Source organism: Fundulus heteroclitus, chromosome 18, assembly GCF_011125445.2.
Source record: "Fundulus heteroclitus isolate FHET01 chromosome 18, MU-UCD_Fhet_4.1, whole genome shotgun sequence".
Lineage (NCBI taxonomy): Eukaryota > Metazoa > Chordata > Actinopteri > Cyprinodontiformes > Fundulidae > Fundulus > Fundulus heteroclitus.
The window spans coordinates 682,309-709,011 of NC_046378.1; the positions used below are offsets into that span (position 1 = coordinate 682,309).

The 26,703-nt window shown below is 41.3% G+C and overlaps 2 long non-coding RNA genes across 9 annotated transcripts in view; both read left to right on the plus strand.

Annotated features, from left to right (window-relative positions):
* LOC118566677 overlaps positions 1-26,092 on the plus strand; it is a 151,020-nt gene extending 124,928 nt beyond the window's left edge. For all 3 annotated transcript variants that reach the window (XR_004933204.1, XR_004933205.1, XR_004933206.1), the window contains one exon: positions 25,556-26,092. This is a non-coding gene — a long non-coding RNA (uncharacterized LOC118566677). The remainder of the gene's footprint in view (positions 1-25,555) is intronic.
* On the plus strand, positions 5,545-23,642 carry LOC110369522. 6 transcript variants are annotated; one of them, XR_004933207.1, is made up of 3 exons: positions 5,545-6,214; positions 16,777-16,834; positions 21,550-23,642. It is a non-coding gene; the product is annotated as an uncharacterized LOC110369522 (long non-coding RNA). The 6 variants fall into 6 exon arrangements; XR_004933208.1 differs by having other exon boundaries at positions 16,780-16,834; XR_004933210.1 differs by lacking the exon at positions 5,545-6,214 and adding an exon at positions 15,098-15,534.
* Positions 26,093-26,703: the final 611 nt, after the last annotated feature.

Below are 26,703 nucleotides of genomic sequence, written 5' to 3' on the forward strand. Positions count from 1 at the left end.
CCAAATCCAAATAAGGTTTTAAATCTTTCGCCCTAAGTTTAAATCAAGATTTAAATATCTAATGACAGAAAAAAAACTATTTTCTCATCAAATCCACATCCACACCACACCACTTCATTGAAAGGGCACATTTTTCCATCCTAATAGATTGTTAACACTTAAAATCCATATATTTTTTCCCAAAGTTTATGTCATAATCTTTAAAGATTCATTCTAGTATATAAATACGTCGTATGTTGTATATGTCGTATGGATTATTTTATCAAAACATTAAATTTAATATATACCCCATTAGAAATATTAATAGGTATTTATGTTCTAAGAAAAGCAATAGAAATAGATTAAAACATGGTAACATGGAATTTCTGAATGAATCATGCAATGGGCTTTTTTCTCTCTGTAGTAATTTAGTTAACAGATGTTTATTCCTGTCTTGATATTTGCCAATCCTTCACTATATATTGCAATAAATAAGGTTTGGGGTTGGGGGGTGTCTTCTCACCCTTAGCCATAGAATAATATTGGAAAACCACTTTATTAATCCACATTTAAAACCTTTATTCTCAATTTTAAATAGTAAAGATGTTCAAATTTAAAGTATATATCACAACATGATGACCAAGGCAGAGGTGTAGTTGGTAAATGGAAGCATATTAAACCTCTAAATAAACAAACCCAGAAGTGCTTTTGTTTCTAGATTTCCTCCCTTGTTACTTTAACAGCAGGAGAATGTTTGAGGGAAGTTATGTTTTTTTTGTTCTGAAATGATTCAAAGTCATTTGATAAAACATTCAGTTGGAAAGGCTTTCATGTGGTTATGATTGTTAAAGTTACGTCGCTCATGAAAAGATTGTTATGAGCCTTTAAGATCCCATAATAATCCACCAACATCACTGGCTAATAATTAAGTTCATCGTTTCACAGTAAAACCTGCACTGCAGTTGAAGTCTTTAGATCACACACCGGCTTCTATTCACTCTTTATTACATCAGATAAGAACTGGTACCAAGATTTGAGTCTCAGATCAGGCGTCCAACACACACAGACTTCATTTCAGAGTCTCAAACTCGAGTGGCCATCTCTGGTTTAATGGACGTTTATGAATATTCTAAGCATGAATCTGTTTTAGCTGCGATTGACTTGAACTATAGCAAATAGCATCGGACTTTTGTGAATTACTAGCTGAGATATCCATCAGTATACATCTATATGGACAAAAATAATATCATAAGTCTGGGACTATTTGCATGAAGCAACCATGATTCTATTAGCGCTACAATGCACTCAATACACAATACACATTTTATTAATACAAATTAAAACCCGTTCTTCGTCTACCTCAGAAATATATTGTCAGTCCTGCAGCACCTCTGTGTTTTGAGCAGCTCAGTCACAGAGGTCATGTGTGTAGTAGTTCTACTTGTTTTGTGTTGTGAGGTTGTGACAGGACCGGAGTGCAGACAGGAACTTGGGAGCATCAGAGTAAACGAAATACTAAACTTACAGCAAGTGATGGACAGGGAAAGGAACCAGGTTGGATGTAATGAAAGAAACCAGCGGGGAACAATAAAAACCAGGGAGTTTACATATAGAGGAGATGTGATTAGTGACATGGAAAGCAGGTGAGTTTATTCAGGGGAATACTGAGCAGGGGAAACTGGGGAAAAGAGATGAATAAAAACACAGAGAACACAAAAGTAGCTGAAGCAAAACAGAAAAGGAACCAGACACCAAGTTGGAAAAGACTAAGGCTACGTTCACACTGCAGGTCTTAATGCTCAATTCAGATTTTTTTGTGAAATCAGATTTTTTTTGTGTGGTCGTTCACATTTCCAAATATATGCGACTTGTATGTGATCTCCTGTGTTAACTGAATGCGTTCAACCTAAGTGTCCCGCATGCGCACTCGAGGACGCGATGATGTCACATGTAGCAAGCGTCCTCAGTGTTTGCGGAAGTAAACAAGGATTATAATGCTGGTGCGTATTTTGCGGTCATTAATTTATTTTCTAACCGGAGCTTTCCCTCCATTGACTGCTCTTCTCATTGTAGTCCGCTATGGGTGTCGTCTTTCTTCCCGCTTCTGCTTAGCAGGACGCAGAATAGTGACGTTTGTCGAGTATCGGTGACGTACAGGTCGGATAAATGCGACCCGGCCGTACAGACACTGGTCGCATTTGAAAAGATCAGATACGTATCGGATCCAGGACCACATATTCAAGTGACTTGGGTCGCATTTGAAAAAATCTGATCTGTGTTGTTCAGACTGTCATAAAAAGATCAGATACAGGTCGCATATGGGCAAAAAAATTCGGAATTGGGTCACTTCAGGCTGCAGTGTGAACGTAGCCTAAGACTGATCCAAGAGAACAAACCAACATGCACACAGAACAGAGCACAAGAAATACCTATGAATTTTAACCCAAGGAATTAGCTAATATGGAAAGACATATGGAAATAAGTTTATAACACGTTTAGACGAGGTAGATTTTCTTGGTTTAAACCAATCGAAAGAAGTATGGTATAAATCCTGACAACAAATAAATCTGCGACTGGCTCATAGTTAAATGATTTCTAACTGTAGCTTTAACATTAATAGTAGGTCTCTTGCTCAGTGGGATGCTTTTTATAGATTAAAGCAAGATGGAACAACTCCAAATCATCCACTGCATTGTCTAATTAGCAGTAAATAGAACTGATTTATTTAGTTTCTTTCAAGTCATTCTGACCTCTCAAAGCGCTTTACACTAGAGCCACACTGACCCAACCATACTCACATTCATTCATACACAAATATGCAGATCTGTAGGTAACTGTTGGTGTAGAGCCTTGGTGAGGGGCAGATTGACATATGACAGAGATTTAGCCACAACTCTGTGGTTGCAAGAGGGTAAAGACTCATACTGAGCAACAGTTGCCCAGAGATATTCTTATAAAAAAAACTGTAGAAAACCTTTAGTTAATTTTTAGAACATGGTGTGGTCTATGGTGTGTGTTAAAATTAAACTATCTTGACATTAAACCCAGGAATTGGCATTTAAAAGTTCTCTATTATCCATGTTTTTCTTTTTCTACAAAATTGCAATTTCAAAAGTTTGTTGATCTCTAGGAGAATCTTTATTGTATTTTTACGCGCAACTGAAATTTAATTTTTGCTCAGGTAAACCATTTATGGTTGAATAGTTGTTTGTGTGTATGTCCCTGTTTCTTACATCTGTTAGGCAGACATGTATTAGTCTGAGCTGCAATAAAAAAAAAATACTGAATCCATTGACTGGTTGGTTGGTTGGTTGATTGATTGATTGCCTGATTAATTGATTGATCAGTAGATTGGCTGATTACTTTTAACACTCTTCATCTTTTTAGTGGTGCAAATTGCAGAAAGAGGTCACTGTTTGAAAACACAAAAACTTCCTTTTTTCTACAATCGTACTCAGATTCATTAATTGCATGCTTTTTTTGTGGAAATACTGAAATAAGGTGACGTATCCACAGAAACAAAAACAGTTTTAAAATGAAAATGTGTTATTTAAGGTAAAAAAGCTATCCAAAGCTATCCTATCCCACCCTATGTGAAAGTCTAATTGCTTCCTAAAGCTAATTTTGTGGAACCCTGCGCAGCAACAACTGCCATCAGTTGTTTGTGGTAAGTGGCAATGAGTTTTTTACATGTGTAGGGGATTTTTTTTTTACTCTTCTTTTCAATATCAGTTTAAATCAGCCACATTAAAGGGATTTCAAGCATGAATGGCCTGTTTAAGGTCATGCTACAGCATCTCAATTGGATTTAATTACGAACACTGACTAGGTCACTCCAGAGCCTTCATTTTTGTCAAAGGAGGATTTGCTGGTGTGCTTTGAATCATTGTCCTGCTGCATAACCAAAGTGAACTTGAGTTTAGGAACACAAAGTGATGGATGGGTGTTCTTTCTGGGAGGAGCAGAATCCATGATGTTTGGTGGGCCCCTACATGGTTTGTCGTAGAATGCAAACTGGCCTTCTAGAGGCTTTTCTCAGCGGTGGTTTTCTTTTGTCATTCTTCCTTAAAGGCCAGATTTAAAATGCACGACCAATACTTGTCCTGTTGACAGATTCTCCCACCTGAGCCGTCGGACTCTGCAGTTCCTCCAGAGATAGCGTGGGTCTCTTTGCCTGGCCTGTTAGTTTAGCTGCCTTGTTATGTTTGCTTGTCCATTTTTCCATTTCCATGTTCAGATGATGGATTGAACCGAGCTCTGTGAAATGTTTAAAGCTTAGTATATTGTTGTAGAACTTAACCCCTTCTCCCTGAACTGTCTGCTGTGTTCCTTTGAATTTCATGCTTTGTAAATGACTGAGTCTCTATGTACAAGCTATTTATTTCTGACAGCAGTTGGTGTCTCTGGATTTTCTTTTGGGTATTATAATGAAGGTCAGATGAATACAAGCCTCAGCCACATTATTCCGACTTTTAATTATAACATAAATTTGAACTGTCAAATATGCTGAATTTTGTGATTCTATTGTGAGAACATGAGAAAAAAAGTGGTATGAACATTTTATGATGCTGTATAATGTAAAATATGTGCACAGGAAATGGCAATGCAGTTTAGTTTGGACTCACATGCTCCCTTCAAGTGAATACTCACTATTCATGTAGTGTGTTGTTACCATCAGAACAAGTTACATGTTGAATTTCGCTGCTTTTTTTTTAAATCTTTGCTGTCATTTGTCGCTTTTCCAACACGGCAGGTTCTATTGTACTTGTAAAAGATTTAACTTCTAAGATGCATCTGCTTGTTCTGGGGGAGTTTGATTCGTGTAAACTTACCTTCCCTCTGTGGTAGATGTAAATCTTAATTTGGAGATGTATCTCCTACCTCGGAGTGCTGTATTGATCCGCTTGGCATTCACTTATGTCCAATCACGGAGCAGAGGTTATGTTTTGTCATATCTATTTGGAGAACCAGACCACCCGACCCTAAATACGACTGGGCACCCACCGCCCCCCCTTATGCAGGGCACGGCAGTGGTTGTGTGACATGAGCTGCAAAAAGACAGAAAGGAGGGGAAAAAAAACCAGCAACACATCAGAGGCAGAGGAGATTTTTCACCGTGTTGTGATGCAGTGAAATCTGGAGGCACTCCCGAGCTGTGAACGGCAGGCATATGGAGAACTGGTCTGTATTTGTGCCTCCATAAACCAGAGCCAAGTCCCGGAATGACTCCTTTTCTATTCGCAGCTGAGGCTAACTAAAGATTGGTATTTGTTTTTGGTGCAGGGAAGCTTTCCAAGAAATGTGTGTGTGTGCGTCTGTGCGCACACTTTTGTTTGGGCTTCCACGAGTGTGTAAGAGCAAGCCGGTCAGTACGCTTCTGGCTGTGTGAGATGGGGGGGGGGGGGGGGGGGGGGGGGGGGACGAGTGTGTGTGAGCTGCATTTTAGGAAGACAATCACTCAGTGAGTAGTAGCTATACCTGGACTCTACTGTCCCTGTTGTGCTGGCGTGGGGAGGGTGGAAGGAGAAGAGAGTGCTGGGAGGAGGAGAAGGAGGATTGGAGAGGAGGGGAAGGAAAAGGGGAGAGGTTCAGGGGTGACAGGAGGACGGCTTCATGGCTGCGCTTTCCCTTCGCCGAATCTCCACACTCCACTTTCTGTTCTGTGTTTCGCCTCATTCCGCTTAGCGAGGGAGAGAGTCAAAGAGACATGGAGAGTTTTAGTGTTCAATCCTGAAAAGAGAGAAAAAAACAAGCCAATTTTTCACTTTTTTTTTCCCCTCTTTTGGGCTGGGATCTTGGCTGTGTTACAAACAGATGTTGCTTGTCATTCGCTCGCAGTGTAGCGAAGCAGCTTGTACAATTAACGGGCTGAAAGATAACTGCACCTCTTGTTTTTTCTTTTTTTTTTTTTTTTTGGGGTAGTTATAATTACTGGCACGCGGTCAAAATTTTGCGAAAAAATAGTGCGTTTTTCATTTTTTTTCCCTCCCCTCCTTCTCTCCCCCTGTAGTTTCTGTCCTTCCTCTCTTTGCCTTCTTTTGTTTGTCTCATTCTTTCCTCACCCTGTGCTGCCCAAACTACTTTTCGGGCCGGTTTTGTGTTTGTAATTTTCAGATTTTTATTTTATTTTTATTTTTTGATGGGCCACAATGGACGTGAAAGCCTCTGCCTTCTGCTACAGCGGCGAAGGCCTTGCAGAGTAGAGTTATTGGACGCTACACGTAAAGGCAAAATGGTGAGTTACCATCTCATACTAATGTGCGTCGGAGCTTCATTTTTGCCATATTTGCTTATTTGTGTCTGTTTGTGCTCCTGAATGTCGCATGGCGCTGCTTCCCTGTGATGTTTTCTGTATATTAGCCGAGCTGAGAGGGGCCTGCAGAGCAAATACTACCTGTTGACTGGCCGGGGTTATCTGTTTGCACTGTGTGATATTATGAAGTGGTAATGACATGCCACTTCCTCACCTCTCAGTTCTTCACCTCCGTTGACCCCCCTCTTCCACGCTGGCTCTGTTGCTGGGTAGACTGTGGGTTTGGCTGCTGACGCTGCTCAGTGCTAAACAATGCAGGTGGCGGCCTTTAGCTGGTCTTCATTTTGTCGCTGGAGTCCCCCCCCCCCCTCCCCACACACACACACATACACACACACACACACACACACATGCTGTAGCAGCGGTGGCGGTGTGGGCCACTGGGGTGCGGCGGACCCCAACGAACTCTTTGTTCACCCGATCTCAAGGTGTCTTTCAGCTCTCTGGCAAAGACCCACTGACATACTTTAGGGAACTTGGCAACAGCTTCAAAGTCAGACGTCTCATTTAAATTCAGGCAGATGGAAAGAGGAGAAAGAAAGGTGCAGAAGGAGTCTGCAAGTTGAAATTGGACCACTTACTTTCTTTTTCGTTTGAGTTCTTAAAGGCTTTAGCCTCTTGGGTGCACAGCACAGCAACAACTCTTCTGGCTTAGACAGGCATGTGTTGAGGACGTCATTGTACGCTACAAAGGTTTTAATTAGAAAATAGAAATTGCAGCAAAAGTAAACACTTTTATCGAATTAGTGTATTTCCTTTAGCGTTTTATTTTTTTCAGAATCGTTCTTTCCTGAAAGCCACTCCCACGACTGCATGTCAAGATTTAATTTAACACATTGTGAAACATTTAGAAGAAGGGCCACTATTTTTATCCATTTAACAAAATACTTTGTTGAAACACATACCCCCAGATTTATTTGCCATCATTTCAAACAAATCCTCAAACTGATTGTTTTCAAATGTTGACATTTTTCCGGCACTGTTCCATTGAATTCCCTCAGAAAGCCTTCAGCACATCCACAGGTATATAGAGAGCAGCACTGCCACATTGTTTCACGAGCGGGATCTTCTTCCAGATTTCTTCGGAACGTTTTATTTTCCTCCGCTTTCTGTTGAGCTCAGCCGCAGGCCTCTCGGATTGCCACTGGAATTTTTCCACCTATCCCTGACTGAAACTACTTTTTTTTTTTTTCGGTGCAGGAAAGAAAAGTGGTGTGCGACAGCTGGCAGCGCGAGCAGCATTCTGTGAACGTTATGTGGCTGGGGTCCTCATGTCGAGTTGGGGTTGTAAAATCTTCCGTTTGTGTCAGAAGGTGCAGCTGGAACTGCGTAAAACTTGGAAAAAGTTGTTTTCAGTTCAGTTCAGCTTTTTTTTAAACGACAATGTATTTTCTGTGATGCAGAAAATTGCCGGCTGTCTGCTGAAATACAATGCAATTACTCATTTTATTAGTAATTGGTGTTTAGATAGTCTTAGAGATAAAATCAGTAGGTTTTTTGAGGAAACAAATAATTTTCTCAGCTTAAAAATCAGTGAAATTATTTTTACAGCACACACATGAACACACACACACACACACACACACACACACACACACATACAAAGGAGGACATTTCTTCTGTCCTGCTCCAGGATTCAGGAAGTCATCTGCTCACAGCCCCGAACCCGTAGATCCGAACTTGTGTTAACTGACACCACAAGCTTGCATTTACAGGTCCGCGTTTGTGCAGCTCCAACATCTCAGAGCAACATCAGCCGAACACAGCTGGGCCCGATCACAAGCTGCCGCTAACTTTTGTTAACCGTTTCTTCCCAGATCCCCTCATAGCTGCTTCCTCTGCAGCCGACGGTGAGAGCACTGGTTCAAAACTATAACCCTCTGCTTTTTAGCAGCGCCCATCCCAGCCATGACTGTCTTTGTGACATTGTCCATATTTTCAGTCTTTAAACCAGCTGCAGAGAAACTGTTAATACTGATGGAGAAGACATCAGTTCAAAGTCTGTAGCGAAACAGTTGGAGAGGTCTTTTTCAGATAAATGAGTATTGCTCTTCACGTTGACGGTGTAAAATGAGTCAAAACGAGTCAGGATTTAAATTGAAGTGAATTATTAATGGTGTGTAATTTTTAGCGCATACGTTCAAATTACATTAAACTTTAATGGGCTAATTTTCCAGCTAGCAAATCCAGCTTAACAAGACATCTTTTGCACAGTCATTTGCATGCTGTGTAAAAAATAATAAAGTATTGTTCTCCAGTTGAAGTTATCACATTGGGCATGTATTATATAAATATGTGTGACTCTAAGCTCCGTACATTGCACAGGTAATGTATTTTTTGCATTGGTTCAGGATGATCAGTAAGAATGGTGAACGATGGGTGTGGTGCACCGCTGATTGAGACAGCAGGCTCTGTCTGGCGGCAGTGATGGCTTTGACAGAGACACCAATCAGGCTCTATTAGCTGACTGTGAGTTTCAGTTTTCATAGAGGTCCAACCTGCCGATCCCAAATTTGGCCAATTTTGACCTTCTTTTGGAGGTCTCACCTGCAAACCAATTTGTGTGAACCGGGCAGGGCCTGTTATGTTACGTTAATCAGGGTTTAGAAAAGTTACAGATTCCAAGCTACAGACATTTTTCATCTCACCATGCGAAGGGTTTAAAGTCCCTTTAATGAGATGCTAGAGAAAGTTCTCAAGTGAGCATTGTGGCTGGATTTTTCTGTCTGCATAATATAGAATATGTAGCATCGCCCTTCAACAACCTTCCACAGCCCCTCCAGTCATCTTGCTGAAGGAAGGCTGCTATACTATTCCTTTAATTCTGAGAAATATAAAAACTTCAGCAGTGACGGCACAGAGACGAAAGATGCCGTCACGCTGAGTCCTATCATGCCATGCATGCTGGTGTGTTACGTGGGCCTAAATGTGAGAAAATTAAGAGGCAACTCGTCCAACAACAAGTTTTATTCATTTGTTTGAAGAATTTCTTTCACTTTTAACCATTTTAATTAGTACATGTATGCTGAGTTCAGTGATGGAGAATTTATAATGTTCTTCTGACCAGACACGATACTTGGATGTTGCTGCCTTGTTTAGCTTTTTTTTGCCTTCCTACATCAAAAAAAGGTTGGATCATCTTCAGTCAGATGAATCAGCAAGTAAGCCTTGCCACAGGTTTCACTGCCAGTTCCAAAAATCTTTCATGCTAACGCAATTAAAGCATCTTCAGAGCTTACTGTGAAATTATGTACATTATTACCGAGTCATTGTAGCAATATTTCAGTCTCACTTTATGTAGTATGCATAGCATTAAAGAGCTGTGGCAAAAAAAAAAAAAAAAATTTCAGCATAACTCATCTGGTGATAACATTGTATATGGCAAACGCTAAGAAAGTCAATGAAAGGGCAGTATTTCGACAAGTGGTCCTCAAATGTCAGGGAAACAAAACGGAGATGCACAATGATGTGTCAGAGGTATGAAAGATCCCACCACATCATTGTTTTTAAGATAACGCTGTCCTAAAATTACATTTGATAGCTGGCTGAAGGCTCCCTGCCTTAGCAGAAAGACCAAATTATTATCAGGTAAATATCAGCTTGCTATATACTGTATGTATGTATGTATATATATATATATATATATATATATATATATATATATATATATATATATATATATATATATATATATATTTTATGTATTTATTTATTTTTTTGCTTTAGTTAAGATCTAAGTCTAAACAAATGTGTGGAAATATTACTAAAACTGTAATAACTGAATATGATAAACTCTAGTAGCAGTAGGTCTAATTGTTGCATTTTTGCTTCAACTAAAAGTTTACATTAGTTTTAATGTTTTTTGCTCAAAATTGTGCTGCTATGATGTTGCAAAACCTGAGGTTGTCGTAGCATGGCAACCTCATAGTGGCCCATAATTGTGCAAACTTTATTTGAAGATAAAAACTAGATCTATCAAACACTGATCATCAAATATGGATCCGGCAGAAAATGGAAAGACTGATACGTTATCCTTATTTATGCACCAAAGAATCTCCACATAAACCTCTGTTTGATTTTTACCAAATCTCTTTGATCCACAGTGGATCAAAGAATATACTGGTTTTACCAGCTTTATTGGTTGCCAAACTAAAATCTCGGCAGAGCCCTCAGAAACAATCCTCGATCAGCAGCTGGATGAAAAACCTCTCTCATCCAGTCCTGCGCAGGGTAAAGCCAAACGGCCGAACGGAACCGAAGGACAAAACCCATTTCTGACTGTAAGGTGCCTTTTAGGAGAACATTCAACTGGTCGGCCTGTGCATCTGGGGCTCAAGGAGAAAAACAGGGTTGGGAGGAACTTTCAAGTATGACATGTTTACTGCATCTGCTGTGTGCATAGAGACTGTAACTGAGAGACAGAGCTGCACTGCAAGGACAGATTAGATTTAGATTAGCATGATGTCACAGGGAAAGACTTTCACATGTAGCGTCAAAAATGCCGTCAGACTCTGAGTTGCTTCTTTTTCTTGTGGCCCCTGATCCTTGAGGTCCTGCATGGTGTCCAGGTCTGCTTGCTCCCAGGTTGAGGTAGTAGGTTGTATAGTTGAGAATTACACCCTGGGAGATAACTGTACAACCTCCTAGCTTTCCCTGAGGTACGCACGGCACTCTTCACAGCTGGATCGATACAGTCCGCTGTTATTATTTAGCCGCCTGCTACAGCAAGATAATGGCCCCTCGCCGGGTTCAATACGAGTGCAGGCTGCTTTCTGATGGAGCAGCACTTTCTGCTTGTGGGGTTAGCCTGCAGTGTTCCTGAGTGCCGACTGATGTCGGGTCCCACTGTTTGGCAGCTTTTACCGTTGCAGATTTGTTTTGGAAATGACAGCATTACCGTCACATTTTTAATATGTGTGCTTGAATGTTTTTCTCCACATGTAATGAAAACTCATTTTCAAAGCTTATCTCTGTCTGTTATATCTCGAACACAACAAAGCAGCGAGAGAATCAATCAGCGGCAAATCATAAGCCGTGAATCGATGCCTCGCGCCGCTTGTTTTGATCGAATCAGTATGTTTTTCACAAAAATACACCCCCTCATTTCTTGTTTATTGTCACATTTTTGCATAATTGAAATATAATATTTATGTTGTTCATAATGACAGCTAGTGATCAAAATGATTCCTTTCAATATTCAGTGTTTTTTGTCCATGTGTGCGCTTTGATCTTTCTTTCTTTCTTTCTTTTTTTTTTCTGACTTGGTCGACGAACACTGTTGCTTTGAATGGCTCCAGACCTGATAGACCTGACACACGACAGCTTCTAACCACAGTGAAATGCCATCGCAGCGTTTTATTTACTTGCTGATGACCTCATTAACGCAGACGGGTGCGTGGAAGGAGACAGGCCGCCTGTGTGATTTTGCCTGTGCGCTGACAGATCAGTGAGAGATATCAAGGAGAGAGGAGAAGAACCCGAGCCGGAGACGGCAGCATCTCCGTCCGTTAAGCAGCTGTCACTCAGAACAATTATTGTCACAATATTTCCCATTGGCAGACGCACAGTGTGTGGAAAGATTCCGCCGTCATAATATCTGACATCCGAAATATTGTGACTGTAAGGGAGGAACAGAAAATGTGAGGATCGTTTCTGACTGCATGCCAGCAGTCCCAGAGTGAGCCGTGTTTCTGGGCTTGCTCCTCCTGCTTCAGAGTGGCCTCTTTTTTTCTTTTAAACCTTAGTTTGAATTCAGAAACGTGTGTGTGTGTGTGAGAGAGAGAGAAAGAGAGAGCTGAAATGCTGCAGAAACCAAAAAGCAACTATCGACTCTTCCCTCCACATCTGTCTTGCCGTTCGAACGTACCAGGATGCTCCTTTTCTTCCACTTTCTGCTTCCTGCAGCCTTGGAGTCATTGCAGCCTAGCCCTCCACATGCAGCAGGGGATGTGAGCTCTTTTCCCTCCTGCTCTGCACACTGACGCTACCCTGAAGTCAAGCCTTACGGTCCTCAAACTGTGCTCTGTTCAAGAAGCTGAGGCACCAGGCAGAGGAGCAAGAGACTGCCCCCTGTCGGTGGACCCTGTGAAATGACCTTCAGTGACAAGAACGACAGATTTAATAAAAAAGGGAAAATGAAAGTCAGAATGTTTGCCAGCGAGTATGTGTGATGTGCAGGACATAAACTTGGAGTGAATTCCTTTCCCATCAGTCCTCATGTCCTATATGTTCAGGTAATGATTTCTGGTGCCTTTTAGATGTAGTTGTTTTCACCATTATAATAATAGGAACCCATCAAAGAGGATGACTTTTTTTTTTTACACCTGATTTCTGATTTCACAATTTTGCCGTGATTGTGAGTGGATGTGGAAAGTGTTCAAGGAGCACAGAGGTGGTGCCGCATGGAATTTAAGTAAAATGATCCACAAGTATCTGAGCAGAGTGACAACAGCCGAGAGAAGAGGACAGCCAGGAGAGTGCCCTGCAGCATGAATGTGCATTGTATTTGATTTTATCTTTCAACTTTACTGATGAAGTCATGTTTCAGATTAAACCCCATTATTATACACACCACCTTTCAAAAATGTTAATCCACCCTTTGAACTCTTTTTACGTTTTGTCCCCTTACAACCACAACCTTTGGTCTATATTATTTCTATTTAATGTCGTTGATCAGCGCAGTAGTGCAAAATGTCCAATTGGAGTGAGAAGTACATTCTTTTCAATGTGTTTAACTAACAAAAATTGTAGAATCGTGTCGTGCACATGTGCTGAGACCGTTTTACACTAATTTTAAATAAAATGTGAGGGCTGATGCTGCGCAGTGCTTTAAAGCAGCACGTTATAAAACAACATTTCAATCTTTGATCATCTCACAGAGCTCTGTTCAATCCATCATCTGAAAATCAAAAGAGCGTGGCGTGACTGCAAACCTACCCAGATTTGGCTGACAACCTAACCTGACAGTGGCAAGGAGAAGAGTTACTCTGGAGGAGCTGCAGATATAAATATATCAGGGGTATGAAAGATCCTGGCCTTGGTGGACGAGTAGCAAGCAGAAAGCCGATGTTGAAAGAAATCCATAAGAAGTCCAGTTATAAATTTGTAAGGGGGCCCAGCAAACACGTCAAAGGAGGGACTCTTGACACATGAGAGCAAAATTAAAGGTTTTGGCCTACATTCAAAATGCATTTTCCAACAGAACAATGACCCTAAACATACAGCCAGCACTTTGATGGGATGGCTTACATCAAAGCATGTGTCAGAATGGCCCAGTTTGAACTGAAAATCTTGGTCCAGACTTGAAGATTAATGGGTACATCAGTCCATCCAATCTGAGCTAGCTTTAGCTATGTTGCAAATAAAAACTGGCAGATATTTCAGTTTGTAGGATGCTGGTGGCTCACAGAGACGTGAGGCTGTAAAGGAGTTGCAGCTGTTAAAGGTGCTTCTACATTATATTTACTCAGAAGAGCTGAATACGAATGGAAATCACATTTTGGTTTTTCTCAGTATAAATCATTTTCTTCCCACAATCACGCACTGCTTTGTTTGATTTGTCATAAAACATCCAAATACGACATGTTTGGGATTGTGACCTAATAAAAAAGCTGTTAATACTTTAACTCGGTGTCAGTGGGAAACAAATAAGACAATGGGAGCAGGCTGTAGGAGGCCCTTTGCCCTAAACATTTCCATCCCTCCATCACCCCCCCCCCCCCCCCCCCCCCGCTGCCATGTGACAGTCAGATGTGACAGCTGTCAGTCAAGCTCTGCAGCCACCAGTGGTCCGCAGAGACCGCGTCTTGCTTACCAGCGTCCCCACACTGAATAAACACACACAGAAACAGCGCCAGCGTGCGTGCTGCATGTTTCTGTTGCCACCTCTCCGTCTCCGCAGACTTGGCCAAGTGCAAAGCTGCCGCTGTTTCTGGGGAATGCGTGGGCCATGCAGTGACAGATCTGGGTCTTTCTTGACGTGCCTGCTTGGCTGGCCGGTGGCTGGTTCCAGGCCGTTACCGGCAGATAACAAAGGGAGCGCAAACCGAGGATGGTAATTAACGGCGGCGGGAGCTGTCACTTACCTGCAAAGATTGTCATGCATCATGCAGATGGAATTAGTTTTATTGCCTCTGAAGAAATTTGTTTTTTTTTTTCATGTATTTGCATAAATCATGCAAGCCCTTATCGTCTGTCTCTTTCTGCATGCTGCTGTGTGTTGCAAATGTGCACGTGAGCCTTTGTCTTATAACCCCAAATAAGCTGATATCAGCCCCACGCTGAAGGCCAGCCCCGTCTGGACACCAGCAGTGATAAATGAGCATAGATGCACTCTGGGTGTCTGTGTGTGCGTGCAGGGGGACCTTTAAAACCAATGCTGTCGGTGTGTTTAAGAGAGGTGCCTGCAGGAAGACGCATGGTGCCGTAGATCCAGATGTGCACTGTTCTACAGCTGTGCAGAGGTAAAACGGAAAAAAATAAATAAAAATGACACACAGTGCCGCCTGGCAGAATGCAGTCAAAGAGGATTGGAGATTAAGCAGGGTGCAGACTCAGTAGGTCGATCAGTCCGTCACAGGGAGAGAAAGAGGGAGGAAGGAGACGAAAAGCAAGAGGGCAGTATGGTCCTGGGGATTTTTCTCTCTTTTTTTTCCTCCCCATCCAGTCTTTCAGGCCCCGTCGCTTATTTGAGCTCCCAGCCGGCTGTATGTCGTCGCTCTCCTTTGCTTCCCTCCATCTGTCCCTCCCCCATCATCTCATCTCTTTTTCTCCCTCCTCCTACTCTCTCTCTCCCTCTCTCTCTCTCTCTCTCTGTCGCTCCCTCTCTTTCTCTTTCTCTCCATACCAAAGCCGGGGGGAGCCAGCGGAGATTAAATGTAGCCTCTATAAGCCAAAGCACATCATGTAGCAATGTGTCTGTGGCCTCTCCTCTCTCCTGCTCTGTCTGCAGGCCTCTCCTGCTCCTGAGAGGATGGTGGGGAATGATGTGAGGACATAAAGAAAGATCATGCTACAAAAGTGGATATTTTTCTTTCTTTTTACAAATCTTTTTGATTCCTTTTATTATTTTTTTGCATGCAAGCAGAAGGATAGAGATAAAGTGTTTTCTGGGGAGGCACGCGGACAGCAGCAAGGTGGACAAAACAGCGTCAGGAGGACTATTCTTCCTCCCAACATTACCTTTCTCTCCCTCTCTCTCTTCCCACTCTGGTCTGATGCAGAGGAAAAGAGGGCCTCTGGCTGTAAGTGATCACAGCTGTGAGGCAAATTAAATGATGATCTTTCTCTCTCCTCTTTCTCCTCCTTGCAAATGCCGCCCTCCCACCCCCCGGAAGGGGCGGAGGGGAAGGGGGGAAAAAGGTAAAGAAGAAAAAAAAAAAAAAGAAAAAAGAAAAAAGGAAGCTTGAGAGAAAAAGGTAGAATGTTAGTGAGGCAGGGGGAGGAGATGAAGAGGGTGGAGAGCGTGTATTTTTTCCTCCAGTCTTCCCTCCTTTCCACCTCTGCATGTGACTGAGGGAGAAAACAATGCGAGAGAAAAGGGTGAGGAGGAGAGAAAGCAGAGCAAGACAAGAGATCAGCAGGCACAGTGGGTTTTTTTCCCTTAACTTGGAGTTGTGTGTGTGTGTTTGCATGTGTGTGTGTGCGTGTGTGTGTCTGAATGTGTGCGTTCGTGCACACTTGTTTTGTCCTCTTTCTTGCCCACCTGCCTTGGACCTGCAGGTCTGGATAAAAAGTGAGTGGAGGCTCTGCTGCAAGGAATAGCAAATGAGTGAAAGGCTGTGTTATATATGCAGTGCATTCACGTCTGTGTGTGTGTGTGTGTGTGTGTGTGTGTGTGTGTGTGTGTGTGCGCGCGCGCTCGGGTACATTTGTGTCCCCCCCCCCAGCACCCTTCACCCCCTCCTCTCTCACGTCGGTGAGGCAGCTTACTGGTATGCTTCGCTGGCACTGTGGCCCCAGCTGAAAGTACGGACTCTGTCTCCGTCCTCTCTTTTCTTTCATCTGTCCATTCTCCGGTCCTTTCATGCGGGTCTCAATCCCACTCCTTTTTTCTCTCTCCCCTTTGGAATATCTGCTGTTCCCCAAACCTGTCATCTTTACTCACCCTCGGTTTTTCGTTTTGTGGTAAGTTGCAGCAAATCATGCCTAACTGCTCTCCTCCTCGGACTGCTCGCTAATTGTGTATGTGTGTGAAAAAGAGAGAGGGAGGGAGAAAGGATAGAGGGAGAGAGAGCGTGCACATGGTTCATTCCGGCTCCGTCCTGCCAACCATCCTCATCTTTCTCGCCTCTGCCTGTCGCTCTCGTTCCGTTTATCTAGCCTGACTCTGAGCAGCTCGCCCAGGAGGACTGGCCTCCTTCTTTGTGCTGCCTTCAAAATAATGCTTAGAAATTGCTGTTTTCGTCTCAATATTGGAGGAATCTTGTTGGCATGCTGTAAGCTTTCTCTATCAATGTGTGTTTTTTTTGTCTTGAATTCCCAAGCAGGTAGGGAGTAGGAGGACCGGCGAGTGATGAGGGCATCCTGGACCCAAAGGGGAGGGTGAGTCGACACCAACGAATGCTCTTCCTCTCTGCGCTTCCCTCTCAGCTCCCCTATCTGCCTCCTAAGCATTCAGACCACCATCGTAGCTCGGAGGAGCCGCGGAGCTTTGTTACCTTTCTTTCCTCTGCAAAGCCTCTACAGGATTCAGACGCTCATGCCGAACGGGGATGTGATCTTGCAGAACATCGGGCGTGCTTACTGAGCGGTTTCATTGCAGGGACAAGCATGAGAGTCATGGTGTCAGATGGATTGTGTGAGACTGTGCGGTCCTAGCTTCGGATATTGATGCCACGGTTCATGCATCCACGCTCGGCTTTTGTCTCATGCACCGTAAATAATGAGGCGATTCAGAGTTTCCCACACACCGCAGGACGTCTTTGGGCATACTGTACAGCAGCAGGCTCTCTACCTGATGGCAGGAGGCATTTTTCAGCTGCTGTATTGTTCTCCTTAGGTGGGGAGCAGGAGGGAGGGTGTTGGGTGGGTTGGGGGGGGGGGGGTAGGGGCAGAGAGAAAACGACAGTGGGAGAGTTTTACAGAAGGCTGGTCAATGCTGTGTCTTGCTCAGGCTTAAACTTGGTGTATGATCTTAGACGTACAGCGGTATTTCAATGAATGCAGATTGTCTAGGATTGCGGATTTGCCATGTAGGATGCAGGGTTAGGATCACATGCTCCGAGTCCGCTGTCGATTTTAAAGATGGAAGGTTTTTACTTGAGCCTAAACCCCCTGGACTGATGACGATCCAACATCCTTCAGGGGCTGGTGGCCGCTGAGCAGTCTGTACAAATGTGTCTCTCTCTGTCCCTGAGACCCTAACTTGTGACGTTGTGCTTTCATGTCCACGGGTTAGGCTCTCGGGAGCTGAGAGGGATGCCAGGCCGGCACAATACCCTGCACATTCCTGCCTCCAACAATGGCGATCAAGGGTTGGGATGGGAGTGGGGGGTCGGTGGGCGAGAGGGTGCCATGGCGCGGCGGCTCTCTTTGTACCCTCTCAATGTCATATTTGTCAGATAAAAGCAGACATGTTGCTGCAATGTCACAATTCGTGTGGAGTTTTAAATTGATGCTTCAGCTTCGGTGCTCCGTGGCATGCTAGCAGAAATGTGCATCAAGTAGTTAGCATGTGCTACTGGAATCTGTTGGATTTGGAGGATAGGAATGAAGGATGGCATAATGCTACTTTAAATGCTACTTTAAGAGCAATGCGTTTGGGTTGATTTAGGCAGAAAGGTGTACAGGCAAAACCTTTTTTGTATTAGCATTGAACCTTTGCATTCTGGCAATTTCTGAAGGAAGTAATAATTTTAAAGATCACATAACTGACCATGAGGTATCAGTGTGCTGCTCGTAGGCATGGGGCAGTTACCTTAAGCAAGGCATATCAAGGTTTTAAAAAGTTACAGATACCAAGATGCTAAAATTTTCCTTGATCTTCCTACACTTTAAAGTATTTACAGGGATACCAGACAAATTGCCAGAGAGACCAGAGTTTTCTCTGACTGCAACAAGCATTAAATAATGCACAGCTGCTCCTCCCCAACCTGTTGCTGCACCCTACTGGTCAGCTGGCTGAATGTATTATACTACATTTTCTTCCTTTTTGGGTGTTTATAAATATTTTCAGTCACAAAAGCCACAGGCACCCATGGAGTGGAACAGTTCCACTCATTGGTCTTGTTAAGGTAGCGCTGTTTAAAAGCTACAGTTGGTACGAGCCGTATCTCCGTAAAACAGCTGGCTACTACCTGAGCAGATAGCCCAACTGATTAATTAGCCAGAATCATCTTGTTAGATTTGTGTTTCTTCTTAAAGAGCAGAATGACAAAAGAATACCTTGAAAGCTACTGCTAAATTAAGTGGTAGTTTATTCTATGCATTTGCTTGATTCCAAACCAATAATAAAAATAATTAAATGGAACATATAACATATAATTTTTACGGCGGGAAAAATCAACATGACCTTAAAAGTAGCAGATACAGTTGTTGTTTATTGGCTTTTACATTTGATCGAATTAACTTTTTGTGTAAATACCTTGATAACCCTACCCCAGCGTAACCTTGACATTTTTAATCCAAGCTATCATGCTGCAAGATTTGCCCGTGCCTACTGGTGGAGGCCGAATGCTAATACATTTGAACGAAGATTAGAATAAACAATACAAATATTGTAAGAGTACCTGTAATGGGAACCTTAAAACAGTTCTCTAATCAAGAAAAAAAACAGGAAAGGAAACTATCATGCAATGTAGCTTTAGAACCATTGGATATGAGCAAGGCTAAGACTGAAATAGGATTGCTAATTCTTTACCTGTTCACATCTTTAACCCTAACTCCAATACCAAAAAACAAAACAACATGTACTTCCATGTGGATGGTATTAGGAGCTAATAAATGCTAACGCTGTGCTGATAGCATCAGTGTCTCATTCAACAGTGGACATTATCAGATAAAGAAGCATCAGTCAGTGTGAACGCTCTTTCCTTTCTGCAGCAGTCCTCCTCATCTGTGTGTGCTTGTGCTTCATGACTTGAGAGCAGCACAGAGTAATGTTGAGAGCGTGACCATAACAGCTCTGTACATTATGTGCTTGACCTCAGCAAACCCTCTGCGATGTTAAAACTCACTCACTCATGCTAACAAAAGGTAAAGGTGACACTAGCGGGGCAGGTAGTAGTGGCCCTCATTGAAAAGCAGCACAGCTTTGTTCTGTCTGACGACAGTATGGTCTCTGTCTCCTTCCTGTTGATGTCTGATAAGGCTTGTAAATATGCAGCTGTTGGTCTGCTTTTTATTTCTAGCTTTAGACGACAAGGGTATTATTTATAAAAAAAAAGATAATATCTCATGTCGGTTGGTTGGTGATCTTTTGAAACGTCGATGCTTTTAGTTATAACTTTATATTTAGTTTGATCTTGGGGACATCACAGATGTGATGAGATTAACAGTACTTTGTGGATAATTTTTCATCTCCAGCTTTTGTAAAGATCGCGGTTTTGACTTCAGTGTAGGAACTATAATAAAAAAGATATAGCAATAGCATTTAAATTTCTTTTCGGGGCTTCCTGTTGTGAATGGTCATTAATTATTGGTCATGAATTATTTATATTAGACAGAATAGCAACATTGTGTGTTTTATGATTTTAAAAAGAAGACAAAATCAATTAGATCTTTTAAATGGTCTTTAGACTCTTATATTAACCAAATGTTATTACAAACATCAGTCTCTGTATCTATTCTATTGCAGATTTACCTTACCTCACCAAAAGGGTGCAAGCATTTCTAAATCCAGCTTTTTCCATGAGCGAAAAGGAATGAAGGCTAGAAGAGACAAAACAGGGACCCTTTGCTGCACTTTGTTCAGCCTTTCTATTCTCTACTTAAAGTCTTGCTCTCTCTTCCTGTCTCAAAGCCTAACTGGACCAGAGATATGTGTTGACAGGTTGTTTTAAATGGCTTCTTCCAGCCCTGTCCACACCAGAGAGAGTGGAGCACCAACTTGCTAGTACTCAGGTTTGGTGTGTTCACCGCATGGAAAACGCCTGGCTTTTCCAACCAAACAGTTACCAGTCAGGTCCGACCATCTCTGGGTCAGATCCATCAGCAGCGGATTTTAAATAACTGCAGTTCACTGACAGCATGATTTGTAAAAATGATTTGCATCCGGCGTACGTGGTGCACAGCGAGGATATTCCTGATAATCTGTCTCCACTGATAGTTCTCTTTTTTTTGTAAGAGAATGCTTTTAGACGTCATGTGTATAGGCATCTAAGGTTTTAGCAAATGCTGCATATTGGATTTGTAGCTAATGCACTGGTGGCAATGCCCTTCAGCTTTTATTTGTCTGGATTTGTCATTAGCTGTAGAAATTATAGCAAGGCCGTCCTTATCTGTGGTGATTAAAGTTAATTTATTTTGATGATCATTCAGTTTTGCTTTTGAATGTTATCTACAGAACTCCATATGGTGTGGCAACAACAGCTGGATGTAAAATGCTAAGGACTTTAGACTGCAAGCTTTGATCAAGAGATGCAGCCATGTTGTTAGTCAGCCGGTATAGATTTTGATTCCAATCCCATCTGCACCGCTAGTCTGCCGCTTTAACCGTTCTCTCTCTCCTGTCTTTTTCTCTCATCTCAAAATCATTTCTTATTAGCTCAGAGCAGCAAACAAACAGTAACCTGCAGTAAGTAAGCGTCTGTCCGGTGTTTGCCATTGTTCAGCTTCTTCAAACGCTGTTGGTACACTGTGTCCCCGTGGCTTAGTCAGACATGGAGGACAGCCACACATGCAGCCAGACTGGCTGGTGGGCATGCACCCGCTACGATAAGCTGCTCCATTACCTCTGCATTGTCTGATTATTTTCTCCCAAAGGTAAATACGCCGCGTTTGCGCCGCCACATTTAGATTTGCTTAAAGAATGAATGAAAATGTTTTTCCATGTGCGGTTTTCCACAGCAGCTTCAGATGTGTCAATCAGTAATGAAACCTGCCATGCAAAAGCTCCCGCAGTCGAGCAGTCCCAGACCAAAGCCTGCCCACATTCTGGCTTCGGTTACAGGGTTTCCAGTCAAAATGCATCCTTATGCCTCCAAATACTGGCTACCCCACATCGAGTACCTTAGATTGGAAGCAGACAGCTGTTTAAAGTCAGGCAGATATATGTGTGTTTTCACAAAAAGATCTTTGTCTTTATATCTGTTTGGCAGTGAAATAAGCGATCAGATTATTTGACGGGATGTGACAGACTGCTGGGGATGACACTCCTCTTGTGAGGATGGTTTTTGTCGCGTTGCGAAGAGATCACACTCATCATTCTGCGGCTTTTCTTCTGCCACTCCCTTCAGCGGGCTGTCTGCTGTCGGCTGCAGGCGGGACAGGCTTAATCATCAATACCCAGAGCCGGTCAGTGGGCGGCTGTGTGATTTCTGGAGTATCTTTCAGCACGTCTGCGCTGTAGCTGTGTGTGTGTGTGTGTGTGTGTGTGTGTGTGTGTGTGTGTGTGTGTGTCTATTGCAGTCCTCGCTGCGGAACAGTTTCCAACCCCTTCCTTCCAGTCTTTCACTGAAACAAGATGGCGTCGCGCCTCCACATGGGTCTTCCCTCTCCAAATAATGCCCGCTACATGTGCCTCTAGCTGCTGCCGCGCTGGTCATTTTTTTTTTTTAGTAATGCATGGACACCTGGGGCCTATTTGCTCGCCACATAGCTGAAATGATCCAGGCTCTCTTCAGGTCTGAGGCTTGGCGAGTGAAAGGAGATTTAGGGCAAATTGAACACTTTTATTGTTTTTGTCTTTTTTTCCTTCTCGTGCTCACCACTTATAAACTGCCAAACTGAATGCTGTTTTTTTTTTTCTACCGTCTGGTAGCATGGATCCGTTTATTTTCAGCATCATTTGTCCGCGGAGAAGAGTGCATGCGCGTACGGGCAGTTTAAAAGAGTCTGGGATTATCCACACAACATGTTAACCTCGTTAATCACTGCAGGACTAACAATCACACACACACGTAGGTAGTAACCACTGCTGCTCATGCTTTTACCCGGGACAAACTTGAGATGTTGCTGATTGGTTGATCCGGCAATAACTCCTAGTTTAAGATGAGTCACAGTTAAGACTTTGCTGCAACATCCACTTCATAAGCTGCTAACTTTTTCAGACATTTAAAGGAAAAAGGGCTTAAGCTGTGGTTGTAGATTATGTTAAGCACATTTCCTGCCTCGCCTGCTCTAATAGCAGGTAGCTGTGCAGATGTGACTTGGCACAGGCTGAATAGGTTTGGGGTTCAATTGGGCCTCTCTTTGTTTTTCAACTGGGCTGACATGTTTTGAAGTCAATATTAGCTATCTGTATCATATAGAGCTAAAATAAAAAGCAGCAGCCATGCAGAAATCGTTTTCCTCTGTTGCTACATTTTAATGTTTGGATCTTTGTTTTACAGGCCCAGTTAATAAAATAAATGTTTTTTTTTATAGGAAAGAAGAGAAAAGTTCAATTTGTTTTTCTGTTCCATAGATCCTGTGATATGAACTTGTGATATGAGTATAAATATCTGATGTAGTGTTTGGGAATTGAAACATTGCAACAAATGTGTGTGACATTTTACTGCCAAGTCACAGCAATAGCAGAAGCAAAAGGGCATTAAAGTGAAAAGCCTACGATGAGTGAATTTTTCCTGCAGTCTCTGCAAATATGATGAACGTATATACAATAAAAGTTCAAATCATTTAAATATTAAATTGGAGAAACAGTTGAATAGCCTGAAGAATGCAATTTAACACATTCCGGAGAAGATAAGCACTAAGATTGTTTCTGAAGTCACTTTTCTCTTAGCTGCATTAAATAAATTCATGTTTAAATTTCCTAATCCTAACGCTGAATGTCTCAGAACACAGTTAAAAATTGCCAGAGCTACAGTTTTTAGAGAGATGAGTTCATTTGCTGATATTGCTGTGCCTTGCATCGTGTTTAGTTTTTATTTCATCCCCCCTACTGAGAGCTCTGTGAAACCTGAAGATAGAGATCATTTCCCCCCAAATATGTCCAAACAAGCTATGAAAAAGTACAATATTTAATTCATCAAGTTTCCCCCCCCTAATGTCTGTAGTATTTTGCTTTGTTTTTTAAATACTGTTTGAGGTTGTCAGTTTAGAATGAAATATGCTTATTTGTAATTTTATACTAAAACTGAACAGATAGTAATCCCACTCAATATCAGATGTATTCTGTCAATTTAGCTGCAATACAGATTTATTTAGTATGAAATAATAATAATAATAATAATAATAATAATAATAATAATAATAATAATAATAATAATAATAATAATGATGATGATTTTGGTCTTTTGGTTCATGTTATTCTAATTATTAATTACCTAAACAGTCCTCTTACCTAAATTAATTAAATGCATTAATTTTGAATCAGTTCATTTCAGTTTTGATTTACCTTAAAGTTCAGTTTTGCTTAATTGTTTCAATTCAGTTTAATCTAATTTAGTTCATTGAAATTTAGTTTATTGTGGTAAACCTTAATTCAGTGCAGTTTAATTTGGTTCTGTTCAGCTTGATTCACTTTGAGTTCACGTCAGTTATATTCTATTTTATTCAGTTCTGCTTTTCTTATTTGGATTCAGGTTAATCAAATTAACTCAGTTGTGCTTAATCCAGCTCTCTTCCGTTTAGTTTGGTTTAGCTCAATTAAGTTCAGGGACTGTAATTATAAATCATCTTAATGTATTATTATTATCACTAATTTACAATAAAAGCACTCTTAAGGCACATTACAAGACCAATTCATATCTAGTTACATATTATATTTACAAACACTTTCATTTAATTCATGTTTACTTCATGTCAGACGTTTATGTGTTTAACCATCAGATGTTTCATTTGGATGCCAGCCTACCCAGCGGGGATGTGATGGTCAGCTCATCTATCCTGCATTGTGGTTGCTCAGTAGGGATGATGAGTTAGCTGCTGGGCTCTTCACCTGTAAAATATTTAGTTACGCTACAAATGTTATTAACTAAGGATTGCAACAATGAGATGTTCTTATCTATTCATTTACGCGTTCTACAGTTTTTTCCAAGTTTATTTAATCTGAAACACAACAAACTGCTTGATGTGAGCAGAGATCAAACTGGAATTGGTAAAAAAAAAAAAAAAAACAGGGTTCCTGCACAGATTTGGAAAGTCTGGAAACCTAGAAAATATTTGACTAATTTCCTAGATCTCAATTAGAACGTAAAAATATAGCAAAAAGTTTGGTTTTCCAAATTTCTTTTTATTCTTTGATTTTATTAAGAATGAAATTCCAATAATGCTTAAATAATGCAGTGAAATTTATGTTGGCTTATATATAAACTATGGTCTTTGTCATTTAATTACAGATTAAGGAGTTAATTTTAACAATTTACCCATCATTGCCCCCTTATACCAAGATAAAAAAACAATATCTCACTTGGTCTGGTTGAAATCCAACATCTGAGCCGGAAACTGTTTATTTTGGATAGTTTTTAAAATTCTCCCCAGAGTAAGGCTATATAGATCTTTTGCATGATGCCCAAGACCTTTTTTCTAGAATGTAAGATGCAGCTGATATATTTTAGTCCGGGTGGCATATGTTAGTCATGAAGTAGTGAAATGGTTTTCTGTCACACAGAACCTGAAAACAATTCCAGCATTCTTTTGTTTTGTTTTTTCACAATTTGCAGAGCCAACAGATAAATACTATTGAAGCAGTTAAAGATTATTATTTTAAACTCAAATGTCCCAAGTGTGAAAAACCTAGATCTACACATCTAGATCTAAATAGAGACAGAGTTTAGCTGTGAAAAGTATGTAAGTTAGAAATGAGAAGTGTGGAACCCAGAGACAGAAACACAATGAATGGATGGTATCATACATAGAGCTGATTTTGAATAACGTGCATTTTCTCCTTAATATAGCTGTGATCTGGGAGCACTGAAGCGCTCTTATCAGAAGCCTTTCATTGGGATGGAGACATTTTGCTGCTGTGTCTAAATAAAACTTTGTTGCAGTCATTGACAACTCTTTCATCTGTCAAAGATGTTAGTAGAATAATGGATATGCTGTATTTTTGTGAAACCAGTATGTTCCGTGGTGTTATTTTTATACCTTTTAAAATGTTTCATTTTTTTGCTCTGTGCGTGCGTGAGTGTGTGTGTGTGTGTGTGTGTGTGTGTGTTTCAGGATGTATCGAAGCATCTCATTTTTGACAACAAAGAAGTTGTATGAAGAAGTTAACAAAGGATGTGGATTTGAAGATGTCAGAGTTTGGACTGCCAGCTGTATATTCAGCAACTTAAAATTACGTCTTTCATTTGGACATTCGTTACATCGCAGTGTGCATCATTAATTAAAATGGATGCACTATATTTACGAGCTTAACATATATGATTTTATTTCAAGTTTGAAATTGCAGTGTGTTGACTCTTTCAGCTTCTACCCGGAGATAACCGTACCTACATGGAGTATTTTCTGTACGTTCAACAAGCTTTGTCTTTCTCTCTGTTTCAGATTATTAGACAAGATCTGAACATGTTGAAACAGTCCAGGAACCTGAGACGGATTTAAAAATGCACATCGACTGCAGCCGCCCCCTATGAACATACACACATATTTGTGTGCGTGGGATGTCATGTCCAGAATGTACTTTTAAATAAAGCTGCAAGTCTCATGGAATGTCTCTTAAAAATACTGTAATGTCAATAAAATACTTTCAAAGTTCTTGAGTCTTATTTTTCAAATAAATCCATCATCATTTTATGCTTATGTTTCATGAAGCTTGTGTATGCTATTCTATATAAGTTAGCACTATTTATTTTAACAATTAGAATTCATTAGCCTGCAAATTTTTCTCTTTATTTGAATCTTTATTTGTAAAATCTTTTGGCTAATTTTTCAACTTTTGCATTCAAGTTATTTTGAGTTGGCTGAACAGTTCTGACTGTGTTTCAGATCATTGCTCCATCTGGAGGAAATGTCGATGCAACCCTACCACGCCCAGCTGCTTTTGTAACAGTGTCATCAGAAAATGCTGATTTATTGCTATCAGTTTAGCACAGCCTTAATTTAGCAGGCTTTAGCTAGCACTCTCTGTAGCTTCCTCCACACAGTAGAAACTCTTCAAATCTGAGAACTACAGCTATATGCAACAATTTAAATTAAACCAACTGAGTCCATGCTTCCTGAACAAGGCTATACGTTATGTAGCATCTTGATGGTTATTCCTGCTTCTCTGCATGACAGGCATTTTTCAATCATATGTTGATATTTTTTCAGGCTACATCCACTGAATTTAAACCTAAATTGCTAACCTCTGTGGCTTAACCACAGTT